General features: G+C 36.9%; 1 protein-coding gene across 2 annotated transcripts in view; it reads left to right on the top strand.

Annotated features, from left to right (window-relative positions):
* The first annotated feature begins 6,098 nt into the window (after positions 1–6,098).
* foxp1b (forkhead box P1b) overlaps positions 6,099–9,512 on the top strand; it is a 131,617-nt gene continuing 128,203 nt past the window's right edge. For both annotated transcript variants that reach the window (XM_061042530.1, XM_061042529.1), the window contains exon 1: positions 6,099–6,374. The gene's annotated coding sequence lies outside the window, so the exon portion shown is untranslated. The remainder of the gene's footprint in view (positions 6,375–9,512) is intronic.

Genomic DNA, 9,512 nt, shown 5'->3' with positions numbered 1-9,512 from the left:
CTCCTCCGAGTTATTTGCCGAAATAAGCGACTTGAGACGTCCTTCCACATGGCGGCACGGAACGACATTCGGTTCAAGCGAGGATCGAGGAGAGAGGAAACGAAAAATAAGAGACATGAGAAGTACCCGTAGTCTTTTTTGCTCAGGAAGGTTCCTAACTGAGTGAAATGACCCAGAAGCATTTAGGTGGCGGCCATGATAAGAGCCATTCAAATTCTCTGAAAGCTAAGGGAAGGTGCTTCAATGCTTCCTTTATAACCTCCTTTAGCATAGGGTACACTGGACCATCCTTTACGAAAGGAGATGAGACATTTAAAGCGAGTCGCACACCCGACTGTTCACAAAAATTAACATTTTTAGCCAGATGATGTTTTATTCAACATATTTCAGTCACTTAAGAATTCTTTGTGCAGTTGTACATTTGTATGCTTGAAACATTATGTATATCTTGCATAACAATTAATTTCATACAATCATACTTACTTTGGATTACTGTTGATTTCTGAGTGGACAGGAAGGTGATGGTTTCACTTTTGTTACTCGTAGCCTGGTAGCCTATATGCCTTTTCTTTCAATCCCAACCTTGTGGTAATTCGTATTATTTCACCGGTTAGAAGGCACAGCGGAAAGTTTTTTCGATGCACTTTTAGTAGTCCATTTTCGGAACATTGTAGTTTCACCACGGCAGACCCATGTCTTTACCCTCCACCATCGCATAATTACATCGCCTAGTGGAAATGCGGTCAGATTGTCAGAGCAACGCGATCGCCTTTCCCTAAGTCCTTCCCATGGGTTAAGGTATAGAGGATAGTGAAAGGGGATAGGAGGGACCATTCGGATGCACCCTTTTAGCTTATTGAGGAAGCGTGGTTGACCCCGTTGCTAGCTATGACACATTTTTTCACAAACTGTGATTGGTTAATCCAAAAAATTTGAGAGAAAAAGTCAATCATAGAATCTAGTCAGACATTGTGCAATTGTGGACACTATGAAATAAACAACTATGCGATAATTTGTTATACAGTATGTACTTTAAAAGTATATAGCCTACAAAATGTTTGAAAACACATGTCCACTTGTGCTGCAGCTTCACATGCTGATAGTTACATCAGCATGTGAAGAGCCTTCATTAGTGATTGGATTCACCTGTGGAGGTAACCACATGTAGAGAAACTTAACATGCATGTCTCACTGTACTGAAAAAAAGTCACAGATGGATTGAAATGTCTGCACAAATCATTTTAGTCTGTTCAGCCTAACTATTAGTCAAAATTAATATTTGTTATTCAGTGTTTGGAGAACATTTCTTCATTTTCTCCTCAGCTTGAGAAACTCTTAAGCCGGTTAAAAGTCCTCCTCACTACTCCTAACAGTTTATTAGGAGCTCTTTTAAGGACTAAGACACTTTGTGAATAACTTTTAGATTTCCAAGGATCTAGTCCTAACTTTGAGGGAACATTCTTTTCCTGAGTCTACAAAATTTCTTAGAATTTTGTCACTAGGAGCAACTCTTTGTACTTAGGAGGCTTCGTGAATACTGCCCCTTGTAATGTTCCTGGTGAAATTAGGTGTGTACTGTTGACACACTTGCCTGATTTGAATTTTTTTTTAAAGTCCCACCACTGATGGATAGTTTTAAAATCAGACTTTAACTGTCTGAGTGTCCCAGAAAAACTACAAAGCAGACCTTAAAGCCTGGTGCAGCAGTGCAGTATTAATATGCCAATAAACGCTTTTCAGTCAAACATTTTTTATAAAAACCGAACAATAAACAAGACAGTGATCAGTGAAACCTACAGGACTAATATGACACCCTTTAAAAGCATCAATGTTATGTTTAAAACAATAGACCGATCCAATCTAGCCAGAGTTAAAACATTGTCTGACTCCATGTGTCTGTGTGTGTGATGTAAACTCCTCCAGCTGCTTGTGTGTTTCTATAAACCATCGCAGTTTGTGTGAGGAGGCGCTGTGAGGCTCCTGGTGATTCTGTCTTAACCTGGACTCTCTTTACAGTTAAATTACCCCCCAATACTCTTATGTACTGTATCAAATAAAAACACTCAACTCACTCAATCTGTCCACAGTATTATATGGAACATACACATTAATCAGACTCATTTTAACATTTTCATATTGCACTCTAACCTCCAATAAACAGCCTTCAATAACCTCCTCTACCTCACATGAAGCAGGCAGAAAGCCATTGGAAAAAATTAAGGCCAACACCACAGCTGGACTTATGGCTCAGGATGACCTCCCTCAGGCCACTCTTTCCTCCACTGACTCTCATTATCAGAGTCACTCCTGAATAATTGAAATATCTATTTTTTTTAACTCCATCAGTTTAAAGAGTGTAACTCTTTTTGTGTCATATCTAGCCCCATTTTAATGATTGAAATTGAAGTGCAGATTTTGAAGTCTCAGAAGGAGAGAGACGAGTTTAAAAAAGAAACAAGAACAATACAACTAGAGAAAAGACATGAAACGCTGTATAAACATCATCATCACTAATTTGTGCTTTACGTTATGGATCACTTTACGGAGACGACAGATCACCTTATCGGTGAGGCCTTCTTCACCAAAAGACATGGAGCTTTTAGTTAAAGGCTTAACTGAACTAAGAAACGTTTTCAGGTCTGAGCCCCTAAGTGTCCTTAAGCTGAAGTGTAAGTGATATGACCTTCCTCCTGTGTGGACATGAAATCACTGTCGCTCTCTGCCCTCACTGTCCCAGCCCTTCTACCCTTCTTTACTTTCATGGCTTAAGCACTTCCCTGCATGCTTTCTGGGCTCTTCCTCTTTCATCAGACATGTCTTCATCCTCAACATAATCAGCACACACACTTTTATTATTTTCCTGGCTTACCTGCTTTTCCTGACCTTCATTAATCAAACTATTTTCTTTCTCACTTTGTTCATCACATTCAGTTATTTATTTTTCTTTGTCCATGTTTGCTGTCTTTTACCTGACCTTTATCATTTACCTCACAAGACAGCTTCTCCCCATCAGACATTTTACTGCTCTGGGGCCCAGCTGAGAGCTTCTCTAGGACCCGCTACAGCGACCTCTGCTGATCTCCACGGCGGCAGCATCGTCCGGCCCACAGCCCCAGCAGCCGGGGCTGCCTGAGCATTTCCCGCTCATAAAACATGTTTTCTGGGCAGGAGCGGATTAAATGTCCCTCTCCACCACAACCAAAACACTTCATGGTTTCTGACGTGGCAAACAACATGCAATCAAGACTGAACTTTTATTTAGATAAAGAATTTTGATCTCATACATTTGATCTCTAACTGACAGTTATGTGTATAAGATTGATTGAGAATTTAACCTTTAGAGGTATCTGTGGGGTGGTTTTCTTAGGTTTAAGAGTGGCTCTTAAGTAGTCCTATCGGCTATGGCTATAAAATTAATTCAGGAGGCTAGTGGGTAATTTAGAAAACCAGTGCAGCATGGACATCAATGCGAAAATAAGCTAGATTTCAATGAAAAATTATATTTTAAAATATTGTTAACAGGTTTCATGGACACCAAGAAAAAAAAAAAAAAAAAAAACTTTCTTACAGCATTAAACCTTTTTGATTTTGGCTTTATATTATTAAAAAATGGTGCAATCTTATAAACTCAGGACTTTCCTTACAATGCTCCTCCTTCTCTCAAATGAAATAAACTTTATAGTTTAAGAAATATTGTATAAAGCATGCCACCTTAGCCAACCACATACAACTGCAACTGCGGTCATTGCACAAGGTGTCTTGACATATACTTTTTAAATGATTTTCTCTTTCCATTTCATTTCACTCTAAATAATACAGCCCCCGGCAGTAAAAGGGCTTACTGTATCACATACTATAACCCTGTTAAGTCAGACATTAATTCACACAACCCATAACCAGCACAATTCCTGAAGTATAAACATGATGACAATTTCAAAAACCCAAACAAATGACTGCTGGGCTTTGCTGAGCCCATGTAATCAAGGTACCAAAGAAAGACCAATGTGTAACTTATTTTCTTCAAATTCAAATGTCTTTATTTGCATTTAAGTGTGGACAAAGCATCAGAATCAATTTCTCCAATCATCAGTACAAAATGATGTATAAGCATTAAACACATTAAGATCAAATTCAAACATTCAAATTCTATTGCTATGTGTATTATGTTTATGTCTCCATAATTGGCCTCTTAATGTCTCGCGTGTAATCTTCTCACTTTCATCCTCTAAGATAGAAAACTATAAATTACTTGGGCAACAGCAATCATACATAAATACCATAGACTGTATACAGATATATAAACTTAAGGTCCAAAGTGTTAGAACAACCCCATTCTTCCAGTTTTATTGAAATTGAAGCAGTTCAAGTCCAGTGCATATATATGGGGGACGGGGGCATTTGTGTATGATACTACACTTTACATAGAAGCAATAAGCCATTTAATCCATAAATTCACTTTGTATATGATGTAATAAAATTATTACCTTATTAAGAGAAAAATATTTTTGCCTGCTCCATAATGTAACAAGTTGTTACATTTTGGGCAAAAAGTTATTACGTTTTGGGCTCAGCATCTTGTTACATTATCGACCAGTTATTAAATTTCTGGATTTATTTCGTTTTTCGTAACAACATTTTGGTTCGTTTTTACATTTCGGGTCATTGTTACATTTTGCACTCTTACATGCCTCAATTCATATGTCTGAAATCACCTCTGTAGCATCCTAACCCTAATCACAATTGGTACTATCGGTCCTGGGGGGACAGGTCTTTCTCCATTTCTGCTCCCACTCTCTGGAACTTTGGATTATTATTATTATTATTATTATTATTATTAATAATAATAATAATAATAATAATTTATTATGGTCTTTTTTTAGCTGTTGGATAAGGATATGCATTTACTTTTGCAAAATGTAATTTACAGTATGTGACTATGCCTTCATTTTATTTGAACATTTTGTACAAACCCCTTTGCTTATGACAATTATGGTGTAGGCTAATGGTGTTAACTGTTAAACATTGTTATTATTCATTTAAATTGAGGTTGTGTTTTAAATGTTTCTTGGTAGGTTATATCAAACACCCCAGGTTTGTGACACAGGAGAAAAAGCAGATAATGCTGTGATTTTCTGTTTACTTGTTTTGTGTCAGCTGTCACAATAACTCGTATGTAACACAATATAATGTATGTACAATAAAAGTCTTCAATGGTTCCTTTTTTTGTTAATGAATTTCTGTTTGCATTAAGAAATGCGTTATACTTTTTTGAGGGGTTTCTGAATTAATAATGCAATGCTCTAAAATTTCCTCAGCATTTTTTATTATTATTATTGCAATAAAAAGATAGGTAAGAAATAGTGTGGTGACTTAAAGAATTAAGAATATTAACTTAAATCCTCATAAAGTCACAAAACTGATTTGGAAATTCTGTGTAAAGAAACTAATAAATCAGTGACTGAGCATGGTCAGAGGGTGGCGCTCTTGACTAAGAAACAGACTTTGTTGAGGGGTTTATCAACAGCGTTCCTGCCATGCATCTAATAAATATAGTGTCCCGAAATGAGCTTTGAGGTATAAAGTTCTTAATGCATTTGTCTTGAGTTGAACTTAATGTTGCTTTCAACTGGACAGCTTGAGTGTAATGTGATAATTCTGTGTCACATGTTGAAGGATATTTTTAAAAACAGAGCAGACCTTTATAACTGCAATACATTTTACAAACAGAGATTCTTCAAAACGTTTTTGAAATTTAGATACAGTCAAACTTTCTATTAGGCAATGTGGTTATTAACACATCAAAGGAACCTGTCAGCACTTTGGTTATCCCTTCAAAAACCATATTGTTTTAGTTAAGACTCCTCACAGTTGATATAAAACATGTCATGGGAGCCTAATGTCTACACCCCCCCTTTTTTTTATTTTGTAGTGACGCTTTGGAAAATGTACGATTGACCTCAAAAAAGGACAGTAGAATTTTCTGAATTAACAGAATTGTATTCGCCTCAGTTGTAATTATTCAGCTTAGAAATATGACAGCCCCTCTCCTGTTAGACTTTGAGCTCAAACTAACGCATATCGTTACATTTCACTGTAGAAACGACCGACAAAGTGCCACTGTTTCCTTCTTTTGACTTTATTTCTTTGAAGGAACTTGATGATATGCACGTTATTTACCCGGCAGGTGGATATGACGTCATGGTATGGGAACATCAAAACAACAACATCCAAATCAGCGATTCTTGCCTTTTTTATTATTTCCTTGGTGTGTTAAAACTAATAACTCCGTTTATAAAGGAGCTCTGCCTTTCAAACGGGACAGGCTGTGTGTCAGCGAGTGCGAAACTCCACAATCTGCTGTTTCTGATGCCTCGGTAAGATTTTCTCCTTCTACTTGTAGTTAAGTTTGTTTGTCGTCCTGAAACCTAACCCCAGCCACCCAGCGTCGCTACAAATTCCGGAGGCAAGCGAAGGAAAATTGTTGGTGTGTATTTGTTGTCTAGCGTGTGTTCGGTACACAAGCGTGCGTGCTCGGGTTCGTTCATTTAATATGAATTGGTGCTGTTCGCGTCCCCCGGTTTGATGTTGTTAAACATTTTGAATAATGGTTAGTTTCACTTTTGCAGTGATCACATTGGCTTTGTTTTCGTATCCTATCCTATCGTATCCTGCAGCTGCACTCACTAACACAGAGTCATCTTCTACTGAGTGTTGATTTTTTTTAAATATCTTAATACAAGGGTAAACACCTGTATTATAAGGCTAAGGAGTGGCTGGTATCGCAGTTTAATGTTTGTTTAATGAGCGGCTGTTAACAGTATCTAACTATTTTTGAAAGTTTTATTTTATTTTGTCATAGTCGAGGCTTCTCGGACATGAGTTTGGTTAGGGGCTGCTTTGCGGTAGTCGTAAACAGTTAGGCCTATTACAATGCCTATAAGTTTGAGTGCTGTGATTTTTCTGAATTAAGACCAGAGAAAGAACTTCTCCCACGTGCTTACTTTCCTCCAAACGGAGCTGAGGCTTTCCTAGTGCTGTTTGTTGTTGTTATGCTGCACAAAATAGTCTAGTCTACACATGAAGCAGGTGTTTACATGATAGTTTTTATTTTATTTTATTAACAGTAGCCTAATTATTACATAAATTACACCTACCTTAATTTAATGTTTTTACATCACAAATTCACACTTAACATTTAACAATTGCAATTTTTTACCAGTACTTTTCACACCTTGAACTAGTTTGATTGGATCAGGTAAGATGTATTGTGCCAGTTGGACATTTTGTTGAATGTAAATTGGCTGAAGTTGTAAGTCTATATCCTGGTTGAAGAAAGAAAAAATATCAGTTTATTATAGCAATATGTACAACTATTATGTTGAACTATTATGTTATTTTCTTAGAGTGCAAATTGACCAAATGAGTTACTTACATCATGTTATGCACGGTAGACTACTGCAGATAAAAAAAATGAAAAAACAATACACAGACAAGATGGAGCCCAGTGAATTCAACTAGAATATTTATTTTGTTGTAATATTAAATACAAGCCTTTGTACAAAAACAAATATCACATATATTTTATCACTGTTGTAATGCAAGAAAAATGTACTTCTTTCACCAAAATACATGATCAAATCTATTGGTAATGGCATGCATGCAGGTAAGAAATACATATTTCTCTTATAGAATACACTTCAAGAGAGCTGCTGACAAGAGTAATATTAAAAACATTTGAATGTTAACATAAAGTAAACTGCAGCTTTAACAGTGCTCCCTCGTCCCTCTCTATTTTATCTGGATGAGTTATTATCGAAAGAAAAAGAAACAAAACAACACATTTTTGTCACAAAATTAAAGTGAAAAGCCTCCAACAAGCAAATGTGGACAAAACACAGAATAAACTACTTTGTCTTTCTGATGATTGATAGTTATTATATGCAGACATCTAGCATTTATACAATCATAGACTGTCCCTACATTTGCCCTTAAAAACAAGAATAGCTCTGCCCAATACTACACCTGATTAAACTGCTGGCAGGGTGAGTGGTTGTTGGGAATAAAATATCTTGAAATCTGAGATAGAGTTAGTGTAGAAACTGTATTGAAGCATAGTCCCTAATGGCCAAATATGTCCTTGTTTCTAGTTTGACCTCTTCATGCTGGGGCGTAAGCTATTTTTTTTTATAGAGGTGAGGCCCAACTGGTAAAATGTAATCAGTCACTCATCCCTATAATGTGGGGACTCTAAGCCCTGAGTGGAATGGCACCCTTTTTCACAAGAAGGCCACAATATTTGTGACCACACATTTAAATACCCTATTTTGGTTAATAGGATTCTGCAGCTGTATTTTTTAGATATATTTGCTGCTTTTACCCTTCATTACATTTTTGCATAGAACTTACCAAAACTTAACATTTTTGCACAAAGCATGACAAGTGGGCAGATGAATAAAGGGATTATTTTGGCACATTGATTTTTCCTGTGATTTACACATCTTAGATGTACCCAACACAAGCACAGGGGAAGAGTGTCAGCAAAATGAATAATTGTGTGACATCTTAATTAGTGCTTTATAACATAAATGAACACAAACAGTCATATCAAAAGGCACTGCAGACACTGCACAGTGCCTAGTGCTGAAGTAAAGCACTGTCATATCAGCTCAAGTCACCAAGACAGTGCCTTTAAAAAAAATCTGTACAGTATGATTTTGGTTGGAGGACACATAACAACAGACCTACTATCTTAATGTGAAAACTTGCTCCATGTCCCAAAACTCAGTGAGGTCTGGATGTAGTCATTGTCTGTGGTGCGTATCCCCCCCTCCCTCTCTCTTTCTCTCTCTCTCCCTCTCTCTCTCTCTCCCTCTCTCTCTCTTCCTCTCTCTCTGATTCTGGTGATAACTGTTGCTGCTGTGGTGGTGCTTTGCTTCATCACCTGTTCCATAGTGGGAATGTTTGTGCCTTTCACTGATCATCACAACATGGTTAAGAAAATATATATATTTTTTAAATGGTGCAAGTTTTAGTGGCCATCATAATTCACATTAAGTTGCAGGAGAACATCTTAAAGGGCTTAATCCTTGACTTTCTGGCAGTGTTTTCAGTTTGGTGGAAGGTTGGTGTGCTTTGATCATGCATTTTGGGCGCTTTACTTCAGCTAAACCTGCTGCTCACTGTGTGATAAGCCATCAGAATACTTAGATCTGAGCAGGAAGTAGTTTGAAGTAAGGAGAGAGTAATGGCCATGGGGAGAATGCAGCAATGCACATTTTGTTAATAGACTGCCTCTGTTCTCTTTGCCTTTAAATTTAACAATGTTATTGTCCAAACTTAACTCATCAGTGAATAAAATTTTGTTATTTAAGGTCTGGTCTGTTCATCACAGCACTGAATCAGTATAGATTTTGCTGTTGTGAATATCAAAACACCTAGATTTAGACGTATAAATGTCTCAAAATGTTTGATTTAATCTTCAGAGTATTCTGTTTACCTATAACATCATTTTA

This window comes from Labrus mixtus, chromosome 7 (assembly GCF_963584025.1).
Source record: "Labrus mixtus chromosome 7, fLabMix1.1, whole genome shotgun sequence".
NCBI classification, from domain to species: domain Eukaryota; kingdom Metazoa; phylum Chordata; class Actinopteri; order Labriformes; family Labridae; genus Labrus; species Labrus mixtus.
The sequence above is the reverse complement of the archived record's forward strand: the minus strand, read 5'-3'. Positions and strand labels throughout refer to the sequence as shown.